Source organism: Felis catus, chromosome D2 (assembly GCF_018350175.1).
Source record: "Felis catus isolate Fca126 chromosome D2, F.catus_Fca126_mat1.0, whole genome shotgun sequence".
NCBI classification, from domain to species: domain Eukaryota; kingdom Metazoa; phylum Chordata; class Mammalia; order Carnivora; family Felidae; genus Felis; species Felis catus.
Genome location: NC_058378.1, coordinates 19,153,917 through 19,171,867, shown reverse-complemented (window position 1 = coordinate 19,171,867; position 17,951 = coordinate 19,153,917). Strand labels below are relative to the sequence as shown.

Genomic DNA, 17,951 nt, shown 5'->3' with positions numbered 1-17,951 from the left:
AAAGGACAGGCTTCGATGGATTAGCACAGCCTCGTATCAGCCGGGTAAGAGCTCACTTTACGGTCCCCCAGGTTAGCCACACCTAGCTCACGCTTGTTCCGTGGGCTTTTTAAGGGGAACTCCATCTCTTTCCACTCGGCTTGGCTCCTACATGCTCGTGGTCAGCCATAGGGTTGGCAGTGAGATATTTGTGGGAGCCAGCCCACACCACAACACCAACAATAACTGGTTACACACAGAAGTGACTGCAAACCGCTAAACCCTAACTGAAAGAGTCCCCCACTCTCATCAGGGTCCCAGAAATGCGCTATTCGAGCCCCACAACACAAGTAAACAATGTTTTACGGAGTCTAAAATACATTTTCAAATACAGGGAAGAGAGCCCCAGAATACAAACAAAATGCAAATGTTTGTTACAAGCTGGGGCGCCTGGGTGGCTCAGTCGGTTAAGCGTCCAACTCTTGGTTTTCGGCTCAGGTCACGATCTCATGGTTCCTGAGTTCACGGAGCCTGCTTGGGATTCTCTACCTCCTTCTCGCCCTCTGCCCCTCCCCCACTCGTTCTCTTTCTCAAAATAAATAAATGTTTTTTTTAAAGCTCATTAAAGCATAAATACGCCATTATAACTGCCACTGAAAGATATTGTGGAACATAGGTACGGATTCCTTTTTTGGACATCTATGAAAGGGATTGTCTTTTCTCATCTTTCAATTTATCTATTAAAAAACTGAGAGAAGGGGCGCCTGGGTGGCTCAGTCGGTTAAGCGTCCGACTTCAGCTCAGGTCACGATCTCGAGGTCCGGGAGTTCGAGACCCGCGTCGGGCTCTGGGCTGATGGCTCAGAGCCTGGAGCCTGCTTCCGATTCTGTGTCTCCCTCTCTCTCTGCCCCTCCCCCGTTCATGCTCTGTCTCTCTCTGTCTCAAAAATAAATAAACGTTAAAAAAAATTTTTTTTAAAACTGAGAGAAAATCCATATATAAATTAACAGAATATGAAACGAAAGTGACAAATGGAAGCAGAGACACTGATAGAAATTGTTCTGATATCAAGAAGTGTATTGTAACCAAAGAAATTCAGACCACGCCAAAAGCAATAATTCATTAAATAAGAAATCGATTTCTAATCGAAGTAACGGATTATGATGACTAGGCTCTTGTACTGGCTGGTAATTCAACTAGTGAAGAGAAGTGAATCATAGAATTCATTGAGAACACCAATTTTTTTTTTACTGATTTGGCCCCCCAAAACTGGCATCAACATAAATAACATAAAATTCCTAAGAAACCAGTACCACTGGAAGATTATCCCTGGCAAATTAATGAGTTCTTTCAAAGTAAAGAATACTCAACATCAGTCACTTGCACAAGAAAACTTGAACTGACCAGTGACAGAGAAAGAATTTATTCTGTGAATAAATATTAAAGGGAAGAGGCGAAAAGCTAATTTCTATTGATTGATACTCCCACTCTGTGTTTCTTACAAACTATAAGAAAATTCAGTAATAATATAAAACGATTAACTCAATATCTTTCGGCATACACTTAACCACAACCAGTTAGAAGATATATTAAAGAGTAATTTCCAACAGAGAAAAGAAAACAGCTACTTAGACATAAAGCCAACGAGAATTCAGCGAAAATCTATGTAAAAAAATTAAAATGTTACTGTAGGACACATTAAAAATATTCTGAGCGAATAGAACGATTCATTATACTCCTGGATCGGGAAATAACACAGTGTCATTTCTCCCTTACTTACTGTATCGAGAGCCTATAAAGAAGCAATCCAAATAAAATACCAATAAAAGTGTTGTACTAGATAATGAGATCCTAAAGATTATCTATAGAAATAAGCAAACAAAGTGGTCAGGACATTTCTGAAAAAGAAAAGTAATAACGAGGCAGCACAGGCAAATACGGACATATTCTCATTAATGGCTGAAATCGTGTGATAACGGTGAAAACCAGACAGGCAGATAAACGAGACAGAGCTAAAAGTCCACAAATAAACCCGAGCACAAACTAAAATTTAGTGTATGGAAAGGACAGCACATGAAATCAGTACAGAAAATATGGTGTCGGAACAGTTGGATAACCACCTGTGGAAAAAAGGAAGTTGAATTCACACTTCACATCTTACACCGGGGTAGATGTAATGTGGGTTTAAAATGTTTATATAAAAATTAAGTCATGGGAGAGTTAGAAGATTCCATGAGATAATCTCTACGTTAATCTTGGCATAAAGAATATCTTTTTAACTGCAAAGCAAAACAGAAGCCATTTAAGAAAAGGCTGATCCATTCGACTACATACGATATTTCAGGGTCTGCGTGGCTACTATATAAACAGCTCCTTTTCAGTATAAACATAACCCAACAGAAAAAAAAAAAAAACAATGGATATGGGTAGGGGGTGGGGAGGGGCAGGGGAATACTTCCAAAATAAAATGAAAATAGATTTTAAACATGAAAAGATGTTCAGATCCACTTATTCTAAGAAGAATGTAAATTATAATTTCAGTGGAGCACATTTTTTTTTCACATATAAAATTGCAAATGTCAAAAAAAATTGACAATCTATTATGGCGACAAGGATGTGGTCAAACAGTCGGTTAAGCGTCTGACTTCGGCTCAGGTCACGATCTCACAGTTTGTGAGTTCAAGCCCCGCGTCAGGCTCTGTGCTGATAGCTCAGAGCCTGGAGCCTGCTTCAGATTCTGTGTCTCCCCCTCTCTCTGTCCCTCCCATGCTCATGCTCTGTCTCTCTCTATCTCTCAATAATAAACGTTAAAAAAAAAACTTTTTTTAAATTACCAAAGCTCGTATCTTTTGACTCAACAATTCTACCTTTAAAAATTTAGGCTGCATTATACTCACAAGTGTATTAAAATGGGAAGTTTGGAAACAACCTAAATGGCCATCGGTAGGGAATCAATTAACTAAGCCACAGGTCATATACACAATGGAATATTACACAGTCACAGAAAGAGTGGGGCATCTTCTCAGGGACTGATGGGGCATGATCTCCTAGATATATTTTTAAATCCGTAAAAGAAGCAAAGTACAAAACAGAATTTGCTCTTAAAACAGAGACCAATCTGTTCCTTAGTATAGAGACACTATCTCTGGAAAGATAAGAGAGATGTGTGCCCTTGGGAGGGCTGGTGAGGCAGGTGCTATTTACATATTCTTCATACATTTTCTTTTTCAGCTCTGTGTTTTGCTTACTCAGTAAATAAATGCTAAATAAAACCAAGTAAATAAGAAACAAGTACACCTCCTTCTGGAGAGAAGAGGGAGGTCGTTGAGATCGTACCTACTCGGAGCGGCGAGGGGTAGCTTGGAGGTGACAGCAATAGGGAATCACTCACGTAGCCAGAGACGGACTACCATGGGACAGAAGAGGAGAAAGGTCTACCTGTTCTGGAAACTCTGATGATTCCAAAAGCCACTGGTAAGAGCTTGAGACAAGAGTTGGGAATTTTTTAATAATTATTATTATCGGGACACACAGTCTGATATTTATTTGTCAGACCTGTTGGGACCTGCAGAAAAATGGGCTCCCCGATACCCGGGAACTTCCTTCTCGCCCCCCCCCCCCCCCGTCATCTGGTGTCACCTTTTCTTAGCAGTATTATCCCCCATCGTTCTCTTCACGAAGGCCCTATTTCAGATCAGGGCTAGCCTTCCTGCTCTCCCGGGTCCTCATGAGATCTAGCCCTGGTCTGAGCTTCACGACAGAAAAGGGGGCTGTATCTGTCATTGCACTCACTAATATTACCTCTGGGTTCCTGGGAGGATTGAATGACTCTGAGACTGTCCCCCGGGGCACCATGTCTACCGTGTTAGCAAAGAGACACAGGGATGAGCTGGGGTCCAGGGGACACGAGACCACCGCTGGCTTAGGGTGGGTGACTTCATCCTAAACCAGCCCCAGCTCCCGCCTCAATGGGATTAGGTCAGAACTTGGCACATTGTAGGCACAACGAGCCATCGAGAATGAAGGCAGGCCAAGGAGGGGCTCTGACAAGGCTCACCTGTCCTTCTGCCCATTGGCTTGTCAGCACATCTTCCCGGAAGAGGAAGTGTTTCTGAAAGTGGCAATTGTTGGCCGCCTGGACCAGAATCCCCTGGGGTGCTTGCGGAAAATACACATGTTCAGGCCCTCCCGAACCTGCTAGAACAGAGGTCTGTGGGTGGAACCCCTGAATCTGCACCTGAAATACCCCATGGAATTCTAACATAGCCGCCTGGGAAACACTCTGAAGGACATGGTCCTAAGAACTCCATAAGCTCTGCTTTTTTATTTCGTAACTTTTTGGTGTGAAATAATTTCAAACTTTAGAGAACTCAGGAATAGTACAGAGAACCCCCTTATACCTTTATTTCGCTACATTTGTGCACTCTCTCCATATATACGTATACACATACGTACGTATGATTACATAAATAATTAGTATTTTCTGAACTATTGGAAAGTAAGTTACAGAGACAACATTGCCTTTCACCCCTGCATATTTCAGCATTTTTACCCTGAGATTTTACATAGCAACCGTATAATATTCAAATTCAGGAAATTTAAAACCGATGCAATTATCTGTCCTATAATCCGTGTACCAACTTCTTCAATTGTCCGATGGCGTCCTTTACAGCCATCCTCCCTGACCCAGGATCCAATCCAGGCTACACGTGGCACTGAGACATCACGCCCTGTACCCAGGAGTATTTCCCCAGTCTGTCTCCATTCTGCTCCTGGGGACCCCTGCTTTGGGGTCCGTCTGCTGTCTGTCCTCTCCCCGCGCACCGACCCTGCACTTCTGGGGACAGATGACGATGCACAGAAGACATCAGCAGGAAGACGAGACGCTGACCTTCGGGACACCTGGTTGTTCGGGTCGTTGCTGCTCTCTGAGTGCGCGCTGCGGCCCCAGGAGACCGAGGGCTGCTTCCCGGGCTCCGGGGAAGACGCGGACCTTGGGGCCCAGAATAATGGGCTGGCTGCACCCGCATAGTTCAGCCCACTTAAACCATGCCTTTCCCTGCAGTGGCACTCCCCGGCCAATTTCCTTCTCATGAATAATTCAGCCTCCCGGCCTCCAGCTCTTGGGAAGAGGCCATTTTCGCCTCAGCTGGAAACAGCTGACGTTCCTGTCCTCCAGCTGTCCTGGTCACTAGGCTCTCTCCCTCGCCTCTGCTCTCCCTCCCCTGCCATTGCATCAAGACCAAAGCATTTGGATTCGCTCCTTAAACATGCTTTCCCTGGCCTTTGAGTAGGCCCATAAAGATGGGGAAGGTCCAGGGGCCTGGAGTCAGGATCAAGTTCCAGCCGCTAGTTACCATGACCCATGTTTCGTCCCCGCTAGAGCTCAAACACAACCCCCCCAGTAGGAGATAATGGCGCGCCCTTCAGGGAGCCTCTAAAGGGGGGAGACCCCACAGGGGCTCTCACAGGAAGCCCACTGAAACTCAGGCTTCAGCCAGCACCTGGGAGGGGTTGACACACTTGTGTTTCTGGAAAATTCTGCAAAGATCATTTGTATTTTTTTTTTCTTTAAAAAGGCCACCCGAAATTTTATAAGCTACTGCCTTACGAAACCGGTATCCAATCCTGTATCTATAGATATTATCTGTGTGTATACGCAATAGGTAGGTACATAGATACGTAGATATGATATGTAACAATGAAGAATACTCCAATGAATTCTTTCAGGGAGCCTCAAAATTGCAATTAAAGCTATTTACATTTAGATTCGTTTTTTTTAATAATTTATTTATTTTTTAATTTACATCCAAGTTAGCATATAGATCAGTTTTTAAACTGAGAGGTAAGGAACTATATCAACCGGATGGAAACATGACTATTAAAAACTTGCCTTGGGGGAGGGGGGGTGGAGAACTTGCCCTGGATTTTTTGAGCAAAATTCCAGACCAAAAAATGTTTCTATCCTTTTCTCTTTCTCTTTTTTCTTTCTTTCTTTCTTTCTTTCTTTTTTTTTTTTTAAGTTCCTTTTGAGAGACAGAGAGAGCAAGTAGGGAGGAACAGAGAGAGAGGGAGAGAGAGAATCCCAAACAGGCTCCACACTGTCAGCTCGGAGCCCGACTTGCTGCTTGAACCCACCAACTGGGAGATCATGACCTGAGCCGAAACCAAGAGCCAGATGCTTAACTGACTAAGCCACCCACATACCTCTCTCTCTCTCTCTTTTTTTTAATGTTTATTTATTTTTGAGAGAGAGAGAGAGAGCACAAGCTGGGGAGGAGCAGAGAGAGGGAGGCACAGAATCCAAAACAGGCTCCAGGCTCCGACCTACCAGCATAGAGCCCAACATGAGGCTCAAATTCACGAACTGTGAGATCATGACTTGAGCCGAAGTCAGACGCTTCACTGACTGAGCCACCCAGGCGCCCTTCATCTTCTTCTTCTTTTTTTGTTTTTTAAACATTAATGGCCTATTACTGGATTCTTCCTGGTTTTCTAATCCAAAAAATCACTTCTCTGGCTTTCTCTTTACCAGAAAGTATAAACCCATATGGTCAATGAGGCACAGAAATCCGCAGCCTTTTGCTGAAGGAGAGGACAGAGCCCAACATCTGGCTGAGAAACAGTGTCTACACAGAGCATGTCTCTTACCCTCGTTTGGAATGTTCTAACCATAGAATAAATGCTATTGCAGTCAACTGTCTTCCTACCTTAGACCATGTTCATTTGGTCCTTCCCCCCCCCCCTTGACATGCAGACTCATTCTAGAAAATAAAGACCATTTTTCATCTTGCTAGCTATTCCGTTTCAAATAATCTCTTGCTAACTAAATGATCCAGTGGGAATAAAGCTGTTTTCCAACGTTTCCATAATCATTCAAAGAAACACCTTGTGTTTTGTCGCCGTCCCCTTTTCCGGAAGACTCTGTGGGACGTGGCAAGATGTTCTCATTTGCTCCTCTCTCTATACAGATCTTGTGTCTACTAGGCCCGGCAGTAAAAACAAGTGAGGACCCAGGCGAGAAAAGACTCGAAGAGGTCACACGGAAAGGACTCCCCATCCAGGAATACCCCTTAAAGCCACACTGTTCCCCTCAAAAATCTCAAAGCTTCGCATGACCCCAAGCCACAGAGGGCCTCTCCAGAGGACACCTGAATCTATTATTCCTGTCTAAATGCATGCCCGTGGCCTTTGGGGGCCAACGATCTGTGAGGTGACAAATAGGCATGCAGGTGGCTTCCGTGACAGTTGTCACTTACTCTACTTCCACAGAAAGAGAGGTAAAACCTGAAGTACCACAGGCAGACATCACTTACCAAGCCAAGCACGCTGCTAAGCGCTTTCCATGCGTTCTGCCATCTAACTCTCAGAAACAAAATCCCGGAAGGCTGTTATAAGCAAAGAGCATCTTTAACAGAAAATAACAAGTGTGGCGGAGGATGCGGCCCCGGAACACGTGTACGTGGCTGCTAGGAAGGTAAAATGGTGCAGCTGCTGTGGAAAAGAGTGTAAGGATTTCTCAGAAAAATTAAAAATAGAATTACCATGCCACCTAGGAATTCGAATCCTGGGTATACACCCACGTGAACGGAACGCAGAGACTTTAACAGCTATTTGTCCCCCCATGTTTATAGCAGCATCGCTCACTATACCCAAAAGGTGGGAACAACCCAGTCGTGTCCCCATCGATGGCTGAATGGATAAGCGAAACACGTGCACGCGGTGGGATCCTGTTCAGCCTTGAAAAGGAAGGAAACCCCGACGCACGCTGCGGACCCGGATGAACCTCGAGGACGCTCGGCGACGTAAAGCAAGACAGTCCCCAAAACGCAAATGAGTGCATGATTCCACTCGTATGAGGTACCCAGAGTTGTCAAATGCATAGAGACCGAAAGTAGGACAGTGGTTTCCAGGGTCCGGGGGGGGGGGCGGGAGGAAGGGGGAGTTGTTGTTTCAGGGGGACAGGGTCTCAGTTTTGCAAGATGAAAAGAGTTCTAGAAGTGGACGGTAGGGAAGGTAGCACAAGTGTGAGTGTATTTAACAGGACGCTTAAAAATCATTAAGATGATGGGGCGCCTGGGTGTCTCGGTTGGTCAAACTTCCACCTTCAGCTCAAGTCTCGAGCTCAGGGTTCGTGACGGGGCCCTCTGCTGTCGGCGCAGAGCCCGCGTTAGATCCTCGGTCACCCTCTCTCTCTCTGCCCCTCCCCGCCCTCAGAAACAAATAAACGTTTAAAAATAACAATCGGGGCGCCGGGGTGGCTCAGTCCGTTGAGTGTCTGACGTCAGCTCAGGTCGTGATCTCACGGTTTGTGGGTTCAAGCCCCGCCTCGGGCTCCGTGCTGACAGTTCAGAGCCTGGAGCCTGCTTCGGATTCTGTGTGTGTGTCTCTCTCTGCCCCTCCCCCACTCGTGCTTTCTCTCTCAAAAATAAATAAATGTTAAAAAAATTTTAATAATAATAATTAAGAGGGTAAATTATATATATATATATATATATATATATATATATATATATATATATCTTTTACCACAAAAATAAAATCCCATGAATGAGGTGCTATTATTTTGCTGAGGCAGCAACCGAAGCACAAAGATATGCTGCAAGTGAGTGGCAAGGCCGGGATTCTCAGTGGGTAGGCGGACCTCAAGGTCTGGGATCCGGCCATTAACGTCCACCACTGTCGTCCCCTGACCATCCACCACCCACCATAGATCATCTACTTGGTGGGAAACAAAAGACAACCAGAAGAGAAGTAAAAATAATAAAAATATCCACCCTGGCTCTGGGCACTCAGGCATCCCAAGCGCCTGAAAGAGTTGACGTGGCCTTCTCGTCATAGCTAATTACAGATGCTAACCCTCTCTCCCGAGCCAGTTGTAAATTGACCACAAATCAGTAGTCATCTTGCTCTATAACGTGACATGGAATTTGAAGCCAGGCCTCACAAAACCAGAGTAAATTCTTTTTTTTTTTTAATTTTTTTTCAACGTTTATTTATTTTTGAGACAGAGACAGAGCATGAATGGGGGAGGGGCAGAGAGAGAGGGAGACACAGAATCGGAAGCAGGCTCCAGGCTCCAAGCCATCAGCCCAGAGCCCGACGCGGGGCTCGAACTCACGGACCGCGAGATCGTGACCTGGCTGAAGTCGGACGCCTAACCGACTGCGCCACCCAGGCGCCCCAAAACCAGAGTAAATTCTAATAATTCCCTGATTTCCCAGATTTCGGTGCCCCCCCCCCCCCACCGCCAATGTGCCAACAGAAGCTGCCATCCTGTCATTCCCAACTTGGTCTCTCCATCCAGCCCATCTGTGTCAGCCCCCTCAGTGGTCATGGAAGGTGTCACGCGAGCAACCCACCAAAGGAAACAGAATTGTCCAAAGGCAACAGAAACCCTCTCTTTCCATCCTCGGTGAAACAGAGTCAACAGAGGGCTACCTGCAAATTGGTCCTCTTCATGAGGTCACCGGGGACTGGACGACCTAGTCGATTTACCCGGGTGGCACAGCAGTCCACACGTGTCTTGGTGGCGGCAGTGGCTGAGACCCCCCGCCCCGCGCCCGCCCACACAACAGCCATGCTTCTGTATCTCCAGGTTCCGGATACAAAGCTCCACCACTCACACTTCTGAGGGAGGAAGGGGCGGGGGGGGGGGGGGGGGGGGGGGGAGCCACGTGCCTGTCAGAGCAACCCCCCACGGGGGGTCACAGCGCTAAGACAGCTCATTTAAACCGCGCGGTATTGAAAACCAAATGAAAGAGAGAAAGAGTCAAGTAGAGAACACTGAAAAGTAAACATTACAAAACCTTCCAAACCAGAAGCCCAGAGGCACATTTTCTTTGGGGAGAGACCAGCTATTTGTTCTTCCTTCCAGGAGTGTGATGTTTATTTAACTGGAAAAGACAGCTTGACTTAATTGTGTGTGTGTGTGTGTGTGTGTGTGTGTGTGTGTGTGCGCGCGCGCGTGTGCGCCCGGAAGAGGGGGGCTTCTCTAGCTAGGCAGAATTTCTGCTCTCTGGGGCAGAAACAGGTCACACTCTGAGGTCCGTGACTGAACATGGGCACAATTTGGGTTTCTAGAAAAGAAGGAAGGGGATACATAACCATTGTTAAATGCCTACTTTCACTGGACCGATCTATGCCACACATTTAGGCTTTAAACGTTTTACGCAACGATCCACAGGAAGAAGGCTTTTACCGTAGCCCAATGCACGCACGAGTGCACAAACACACACACATTGACACATGTATTTCATAAAACTCATGCTTGCCCTTCTACATGTGAGGTACTCTGATCTTTTGTATGCCATTGTTTATATTTAATTTTTAATTGAGCTCTAGCATACCACAATAGAGCGCACAGATTTCAAACATACAGCTTGATGGATTTTTTTCAGGGTTCCTAATTTTTTTTATAAATCGTTTTATTGCTATATATATATGTTATATATATATATATATATATAACATATATATATTCACCCATTTCAAGTATACACCTCAAGAGGTCTTAGTATATTTCCCGAGCTGGGCAGTCCCCCCACAAACTAATCTTGGAACGTCTAGCATTTTCATCAGCACAAAGAAAAACCACTATATGTTCTATTTTTTACTTACTTATTTTTTTAACGCTGGTCACAACCCATCAAATTTATGTCACCAGTGGGTCACAGCTGCGGGTGAGAAAAGCTGTATCAGACGTTTTACTATAATATCCCACTCGCTTTTCAAAACGAGTCCTGATAGACAGGCCATAGTATGTCCAAGTAGCTGGAAGGCCAAGGGGCAGGTGTCACAGTAATTCCAAGCTCACAGCACTCAGAGATAGAGGCTGGTCAGGAGAACAAGCCAGACCCACACAGAAACCTCCCTCGCGGGGAGATGCTGACCTTGGTGACTCATTGCACGGAACAGATTACATCCAGAAGTGTTGCCAGACAAACTGAACTCAAACCTCGTTACGCAGAGCTCAGCAATGACATTCATAACCTGGGTGGAGGTGGGGGGACGTGTGCCCTAGCAGGATTTAGGAGAGGAGTCTGAGACGCAAACAAATAACTTACGAAAGCCGTCAGAGGTATTGCTGCCTCAAACTCTTTCAACGTGGAGCAGTTGGTCCACATACATGAGAAGAATCCCACAGAGTAATTGTGGGAGAGAATGTGGTGATTAAATACAGATAAAAATGTCCTGTCTTCTCTCTTAGCCCGACTCAACCCGGGGGAGGCGGTGGGGGGAGGTGGGAGTAGGTGGATGTTTGTGTCTTCACGTGTGTGTGTGTGTGTACGTGTGTGTGTTGGGGAAAAGGGAGGGCTCAACTCTCACCCTCACCCTAAACGATCTAGATGTGGCACAACAGGCAGACATTCCAGCCCAAGGTGCCACGAATTATGTGGACACAGATGCCACGCACTTGCCCACTGGGGCTCCAGGAGGGGTTCAGTCAAACACCGGAGGAAAGGAAAACCCAGAGGGCCTGGGTTCTGGATCTCCGGCAAACTGAGCCAACCTGAGGTGATTGGCATCTTGAGGGACAAAAGGTAGGGTGCAGGGCACGCAGAAGGTTCTGGCGAGCCTTCTGCCGTACACGGGAGTGCAACTGAATAAGTGCACCATATTCCTCCACCAGTGGGTTTGATGGGTAGTCAAAGAGCGAAGATCATTGCGGGGAGGAAAGTAGATAAAAATTTTCCCCTTCCGATCTAGCCCCATCCTCTGTCTAGACACCTGTAAGTAACAAAACCAGGCTCCCCTTCAAGATCCCAGTTTCCTGTTCCATAAGCCGCCTTGATTCGTGCAATTAGCAAGCATTTCTTGAACACCTCGTAAGGGACGCCAGTCGGGATAGAGAGCACAAAGCCGTTTCATTTTCCCCTCGAAACCGTTGGTCTCAAGTTGAGGGTAAGTGTCTAAGAGGGTGCCGCATAAAAATCACCAATTTGGATACTGGGGAAGAACCAAGTTCAGTTAATGCCAAAAAGCTATGCCTGAGAGCCTGCAAACCCTATGCTAATCTGAACACAACCGCACCTTGGGCTCAGATAAGCTCGCCCGTGCTCCACCCCCCAACTGCAACAAAGGGTCCCCACAAAAGAGCAGAAGCATCATGGGAGCAAAGCCGTGGAGGCGGCCTCTGAACGGAGCAGGGCTGACCGACTCACCAGCAGTGAGTCTGGCTTTATCACGCGCTTGCTCTAGGATGGGCTTGACATCTGTTCCCTGACCTGCTCCGCGGCCATGAGGGCTCCCGCTGCAAAATGCAGGGCAGGGTTAAAGAGCACAGCCTGATCCCATAAAACAGAGCAGAGCTGGCCGTGGTGGGTTTGGGCCTCCCTTCCCCTGGAGCCTGGGACACTGACACTGACAAGCAGTAAAAGGCGGGGGGGGGGGGGGGGGGGGCGGCCCAGAGCCCTCAGTCCCCTCAGATCCAGGTGCCTTTGCTGCCAGATCTCCCTAGGATATGGGCTCCTTTGAACTTTTCAAAGGTATGGAAGAAAGCCTGGCTTTTTATGAGTTGTGCCGCGGGCAGAGGAAATGGCTGTGTGCAGAAATGGGGGCCAATTAGAGGCAAAGGTCCGGGAGTCGCTCTCCAGAAGGGCTTGCTGCAGCCTTGCCTCGGGGGTCCCGGGGCCAGGGCTCCAGTGCCCCGCTCCTGAGGGCTCCTGGACAAGGGGCTGCTGGACAGAGGCAGGTGGCCATTCCAAGGTGTCCTCTTTTGGAAAAAACAAATTTTTTTTTAACGTTTATTCGTTTTTGAGCGACAGAGAGAGACAGAGCATGAGCGGGGGAGGGGCAGAGAGCGAGAGAGACACAGACTCCAAAGCAGGCTCCAGGCTCCGAGCCGTCAGCCCGGAGCCCGATGCGGGGCTCGAACTCACGAAGTGCGAGATCATGACCTGAGCCGAAGTCGGACGCTCAGCTGACTGAGCCACCCAGGCGCCCCTCAAGGTGTCTTCTTTTGGATTGAGGTCCGCCTTTGACCCCTCCCACTGCCAAATTCTGGAAGACAGCAGCTTGGCCCGCATCCCCCATTCATCAGGTGCTGCGAGAAATTCCTGCGTGCGGCCAACATCGATTCTGGTGGTGGGAGGAAACGGCACATTTTTTTTTCTTGAGCGAAACTGTCTTCCCTGGGACTCTTAGGGCCACAGAGCTCTCTTGCAGGGCTACCCCACCTGAGACCACTCACATGCTCTGTCCCACGGGGTGGCCGGCCCCACCTGGGACTGACAGTTTTGCAGGGACACAGGACTTCCAGGGCCAAAACAAGTTAGTCATTCCACGCACAGGGCTTTTATCCGTCCACTAAGAGACGCGGCGTTTCAAATGGAAACAAAGGAAACCTATCCCTGAGGACAGAGAGCATTGAGACCGGCCCTCCAGCTGCAGAACAAAGGGTGCCTCGTTTGAGATTCGGAGGACAGAATGCATGGAGACTTCCACATGTGCCCCGACCCAAACTCCCCGGGTCAACCCAGACCTGAACAGGTGCCCAAGTGGAGCTGAGGCTGTGAAATGAACAAATCAGGAGACGCTAGATGCTGGCGAGGATGCGGAGACACGGGAACCCTCTTGCGCTGTTGGTGGGAATGCAAACTGGTGCAGCCGCTCTGGAAAACAGTGTGGAGGCTCCTCAAAACATTAAAAATAGAGCTAGCCTATGACCCAGCAACAGCACTGCTAGGAATTTACCCAAGGGATACAGGAGTACTGATGCATAGGGGCACTTGTACCCCAATGTTTATAGCAGCACTCTCAACAATAGCCAAATTATGGAAAGAACCTAAATGTCCATCAACTGATGAATGGATACAGAAATTGTGGTTTATATACACAGTGGAATACTACTTGGCAACGAGAAAGAATGAAATATGGCCTTTTGTGGCAACGTGGATGGAACTGGAGAGGGTTATGCTAAATGAAATAAGTCAGGCAGAGAAAGACAGATACCATATGTTTTCACTCATATGCGGATCCTGAGAAACTTCACAGAAGACCGGGGGGGAGGGGCAAGGGGGAAAAAAGTTAGAGAGAGGGAAGGAGGCAAACCATAACAGACTCTTAAATACCGAGAACAAGCTGAGGGTGGATGGGGGGTGGGGGAGAGGGGAAAGTGGGTGACGGCCATTGAGGAGGGCACCTGTGGGGATGAGCACTGGGTGTTGAAATGGAAACCAATTTGACAATAAATTATATTTAATTTAAAAAAAAAGTGAAGGGGCGCCTGGGTGGCGCAGTCGGTTAAGTGTCCGACTTCAGCCAGGTCAGGATCTCGAGGTCCGTGAGTTCGAGCCCCGCGTCCAGCTCTGGGCTGATGGCTCAGAGCCTGGAGCCTGTTTCGGATTCTGTGTCTCCCTCTCTCTCTGCCCCTCCCCCGTTCATGCTCTGTCTCTCTCTGTCCCAAAAATAAATAAACGTTGAAAAAAAAAATTAAAAAAAAAAAAAAGTGAAGCTGAGGGCTGGACCCTTAGAAACCCGACATCCTCGCGTGCCCATCATCACAGCCACCACCACTACCACCAGGCTCCCAGACCCTGGAGTAGCCCTGCTCACACCTACCCAGGTATCCAGGAACGGGGAGGATAGACGCCGCCCAGGATGAGGTCCACAGCGTGGGTTCCAGGCCTCAGCGACAGGCAGGAAGGGCAGGGAGAGAATGCAGAGCTGAAGGGAGAGAAAAGGAGGCCATCGGGCCAGGAGAGAGAAAAGAGCCGAGAGAGAGAATTCTGGTCGGGGTGCTTCGAAATTGGCTCAGCCTTCACTGAGCAATGATACCTAGCATTCCCCGAATGCCTCCGTGGCTGAGATCTCTATTAGCCACACAGAGACTCTTCCAGCATCCCCCTGAGGGCAGCCTGGATTCTCCAGTTTTTTGTATGAAGAAACCGTGCCTGGAAGAGTTTAAGCCACTCGCTGGAGGTAAGGTAGCTAAGAAATCTCATCAGAGGGATGTCTGACGGCAAAGCTCTCGACAGCTAGAACATCCAGCTTTCTGTCTCCTAAGGTTCTATCTGCAGAAGTACCCAGTGAATCTCCATGCCATGCCCAGGACGGTTTCTATCTTCCCTAACGTTAAGATCCACAGGTACTGTCCTTAGGACTCCTCCGGAGAAGCCCTGGCCGGTCACAAAGCCCCGCCTGGGGTTCGGCAACGGCCGCGTAGCTCCCCCTGCTGGCCACTCCGAGAGCACAGAAAGGGCGTTGGCATGGCAACGCGACCGGCAACGAGGACGCTTCACATTGACAAAGAAACCGGAACGCGGCAGCCATGCTGGGGACTGCTCTGTGCTTGGCGTGGGTCATTCTGGAGCCCAGAGGAAAGCGGGGAGCGGTGCCCCGCGGCTGGGTTCCCAGAGGAATCCTGAGAGGGTCGTCCCGGAAATGGAAATGGTCTTTCGGATGGAGGGACCTCCAAGGCAGGCAGATTGCGCTCGCACGGCCTGAATCCAAACACAAAGAAAAGACGAGAAAGGAGAGCTGCTGCTTGACTCAAAGAAAAATCACAAGAGCCATACATAGACCTACGGCAAATGTTTACATGTTTGAGCCCTTACTGGGTGCCCACCACTGTTCTAAGAGCTTTCCCGTTGTTATCTCGTTTAGTCTTCACAGCAATCCTATGAGATAATAGTATGATTAATTTTATCGGATGTGGAAAATGGGGCACAGAGACGCAAAGTAATCCGTACAAGGTCACACAGCCAGAAAGTAGCAGAGCAAGGGCAGATACATAAAGCAAAAGCCCCAGGTGCCTGGCCGGCCTAGTTGGTGAAGCGTCCAATTCTCGATTTCTGCCCAGGTCGCGAGCTCACAGTTCATTGGATCGGGGCCCGCGATCGGCTTTGTGCTGACAGCGAAGAGCCTGTTTGGGATTCTCCCTCTCCCTCGACCCCTCCCCAGCTCGCACTTGCTCGCTCTCTCAAAATAAACTTTTTTTTTTTTTTTTTTTTTTAAGGCAAAAGCCCTGTGGGAGACAGATTTTATGCTTCAGGAACAAGTAAATTCTGCCCTCCTGTGTGTACAGAAACAGTGTCTCCAGGTATTCGGTCTGTCTGTTGCTCCTTTATTCTTATATCCCTGGTAACAAGCAAACAAACAACAGAGCATTTGTGAGTCCAAAAGTTAAGGTGGTTCACGTTGGCCACAGTGAAGGGGGAGCCCCATACACTTCCCCTCCCAGAAATAGACACTCTGCCCCGGCACCCTGAAAAGATCACCTCACCCCCTGAGCGGAGCAGCCCACAGAGACAAAGGGGGCAAGCCTAGGTGCCGGGAACCCTAGCCCAGGGCAACGGCAATATAGTAAGTTACGGCTCATGGCTCGTTACAGGGATTTGGCATTCCCGGGAAGAAAAGAAGGCACATTGGCCGAGGTGCAGACAGACATCTGAATCTTATTCCCCAGTTCTTACGAGCCGCTTAGAGGTCGTGTTTCCCCCGCTCCGTTTTCTACTAAAGAGATGACGTCGCGCCCTACTTGCTTACCAGGAGAGGGAAGTGAGTGCAGGGGGCAGAGGTGACTACAGCTGACCTCAGTGTGATACTTGGTTCTTCCATAAAATGCTAAGCCTGCTGTAGGCTCAGAACTGAGACTAAAGAGAAAGAACGTGGCACCTGGTGTCCCTGGCTGGGTGCTCTTGCTTTACAGACGGGCGGCCAAGACACCCTGGACCCCCAGAACTCTACCCTCGCGACAGGGAGGAGTTGGTGGGCTGGCGTGGAAGTGGGAGGCCGGCTGCGGGGAATGAGTTTAAACCTTAAAACTGGAAACGTCCCCGGGATCTTGGCAGGGTTTTAGTGCTTCCCTCCGCCTTTAGATGAGGGACTTAAGCTGACCTTCTGACAGCGTCCCCCAGTATTGTGCAAGGACAGAGCTAAGCTTTTAGCAGCAGCACGCTGGAGCACAGATGTGCCAGGGACGTTCTGTTAACAAAGCACAAAGGCTCAAAGGCAGGAACAGACCATTCTTGTCCACCATTGGGAGAGAGCTCCGTTGTGTTTCTCCAACAGGGCAGAATTTGTTTCATTAAAGACTCCGTCATCGCCACCACTGTCAAAGGCAAATCCCTCCCAAGGCCGGCATCTGAATCCGGCTGCTGGAGCAAGGATTCTGAGGTTTCGACGTCAAAGCCTACAGCGCCAGAGAAAACCCAGGCGCTCGGATCCCCCAGGTAGGGGCAGGGCGGGCCACGCTGCGGCATCCCACCCACTCAGGAATCCCTTCTTTCCACTTGTCTGAGCAGACTGGGAAGGAGGGCCTCCGGCAACCAGCTGGAAGGGAGTTGGCTGGGGCTCCGCTGTCACTGATTTATGAAGGCCTTTCGGGGCCAGAATGACACCATCCACCCTCCACCTACCTCCTGCTAATTTATATTCTCAGAGCTTTAAATCACAGCGACAGCCCCGCAGGCACTTTGACCAGTCAAGGGCTTCCGGGGCCCCGCACGCTGCTCTCCTGTCCCCACAGTGGGTCCTACAGTTCCCCATCCCCCCCAACCTGCTCCAAACCGTACTCCCTCCCAGCTCCTGGGGCTCTCAGGCCCTCTGCTCAATCAGATAAACAGCAGAGCAGTGACTTTCTTTTCGCTGACTTGGAAGCTCCCTTGTCTGAAAAACATTGCCAATGTTAGAAAAACAAAAACAAAAACAAAAAACCTTATTGATGTTATGACTCACCCTTACCTGGTATTATTGCGAAGCTGCAAAGCAAACACCTGCTCCCACCAACAAAATAAATGCGAAATTACTAAGATACCTAAGTTCATTTTCTTTTTCCTTTTTTAATGTTTTTATTTATTTTTGAGACAGAGAGACAGAGTGAGAATGGAGGAGGGGCAGAGGGAGAGGGAGACACAGACTCCAAAGCAGGCTCCAGGCTCCGAGCTGTCAGCACAGAGCCCGACGCGGGGCTCGAACTCACAACTGAGCCACCCAGCCGCCACCCTAAGTTCATTTTCTAAACACATTCT

At 48.4% G+C, this 17,951-nt stretch overlaps 2 long non-coding RNA genes across 4 annotated transcripts in view; one reads left to right on the top strand and one right to left on the bottom strand.

Moving 5' to 3' along the window:
* LOC102901323 overlaps positions 1-15,840 on the bottom strand; it is an 85,410-nt gene extending 69,570 nt beyond the window's left edge. Inside the window, exons 1-4 of one of the 3 annotated variants that reach the window (XR_002736779.2) lie at positions 14,542-15,507; positions 13,463-13,592; positions 13,172-13,365; positions 12,787-13,059 (exon numbers count right to left, since the gene is read on the bottom strand). This is a non-coding gene — a long non-coding RNA (uncharacterized LOC102901323). Of the gene's footprint in view, positions 1-10,599; positions 10,656-12,786; positions 13,060-13,171; positions 13,366-13,462; positions 13,593-14,541 lie in introns of those variants that run through there. The other 2 variants (XR_006586929.1, XR_002146306.3) reach the window with 2 other exon arrangements.
* LOC109492442 lies at positions 15,204-17,736 on the top strand. The gene is made up of 4 exons (XR_002736636.2): positions 15,204-15,276; positions 15,938-16,021; positions 16,313-16,479; positions 16,993-17,736. It is a non-coding gene; the product is annotated as an uncharacterized LOC109492442 (long non-coding RNA).
* The last annotated feature ends 215 nt before the right edge of the window (positions 17,737-17,951 follow it).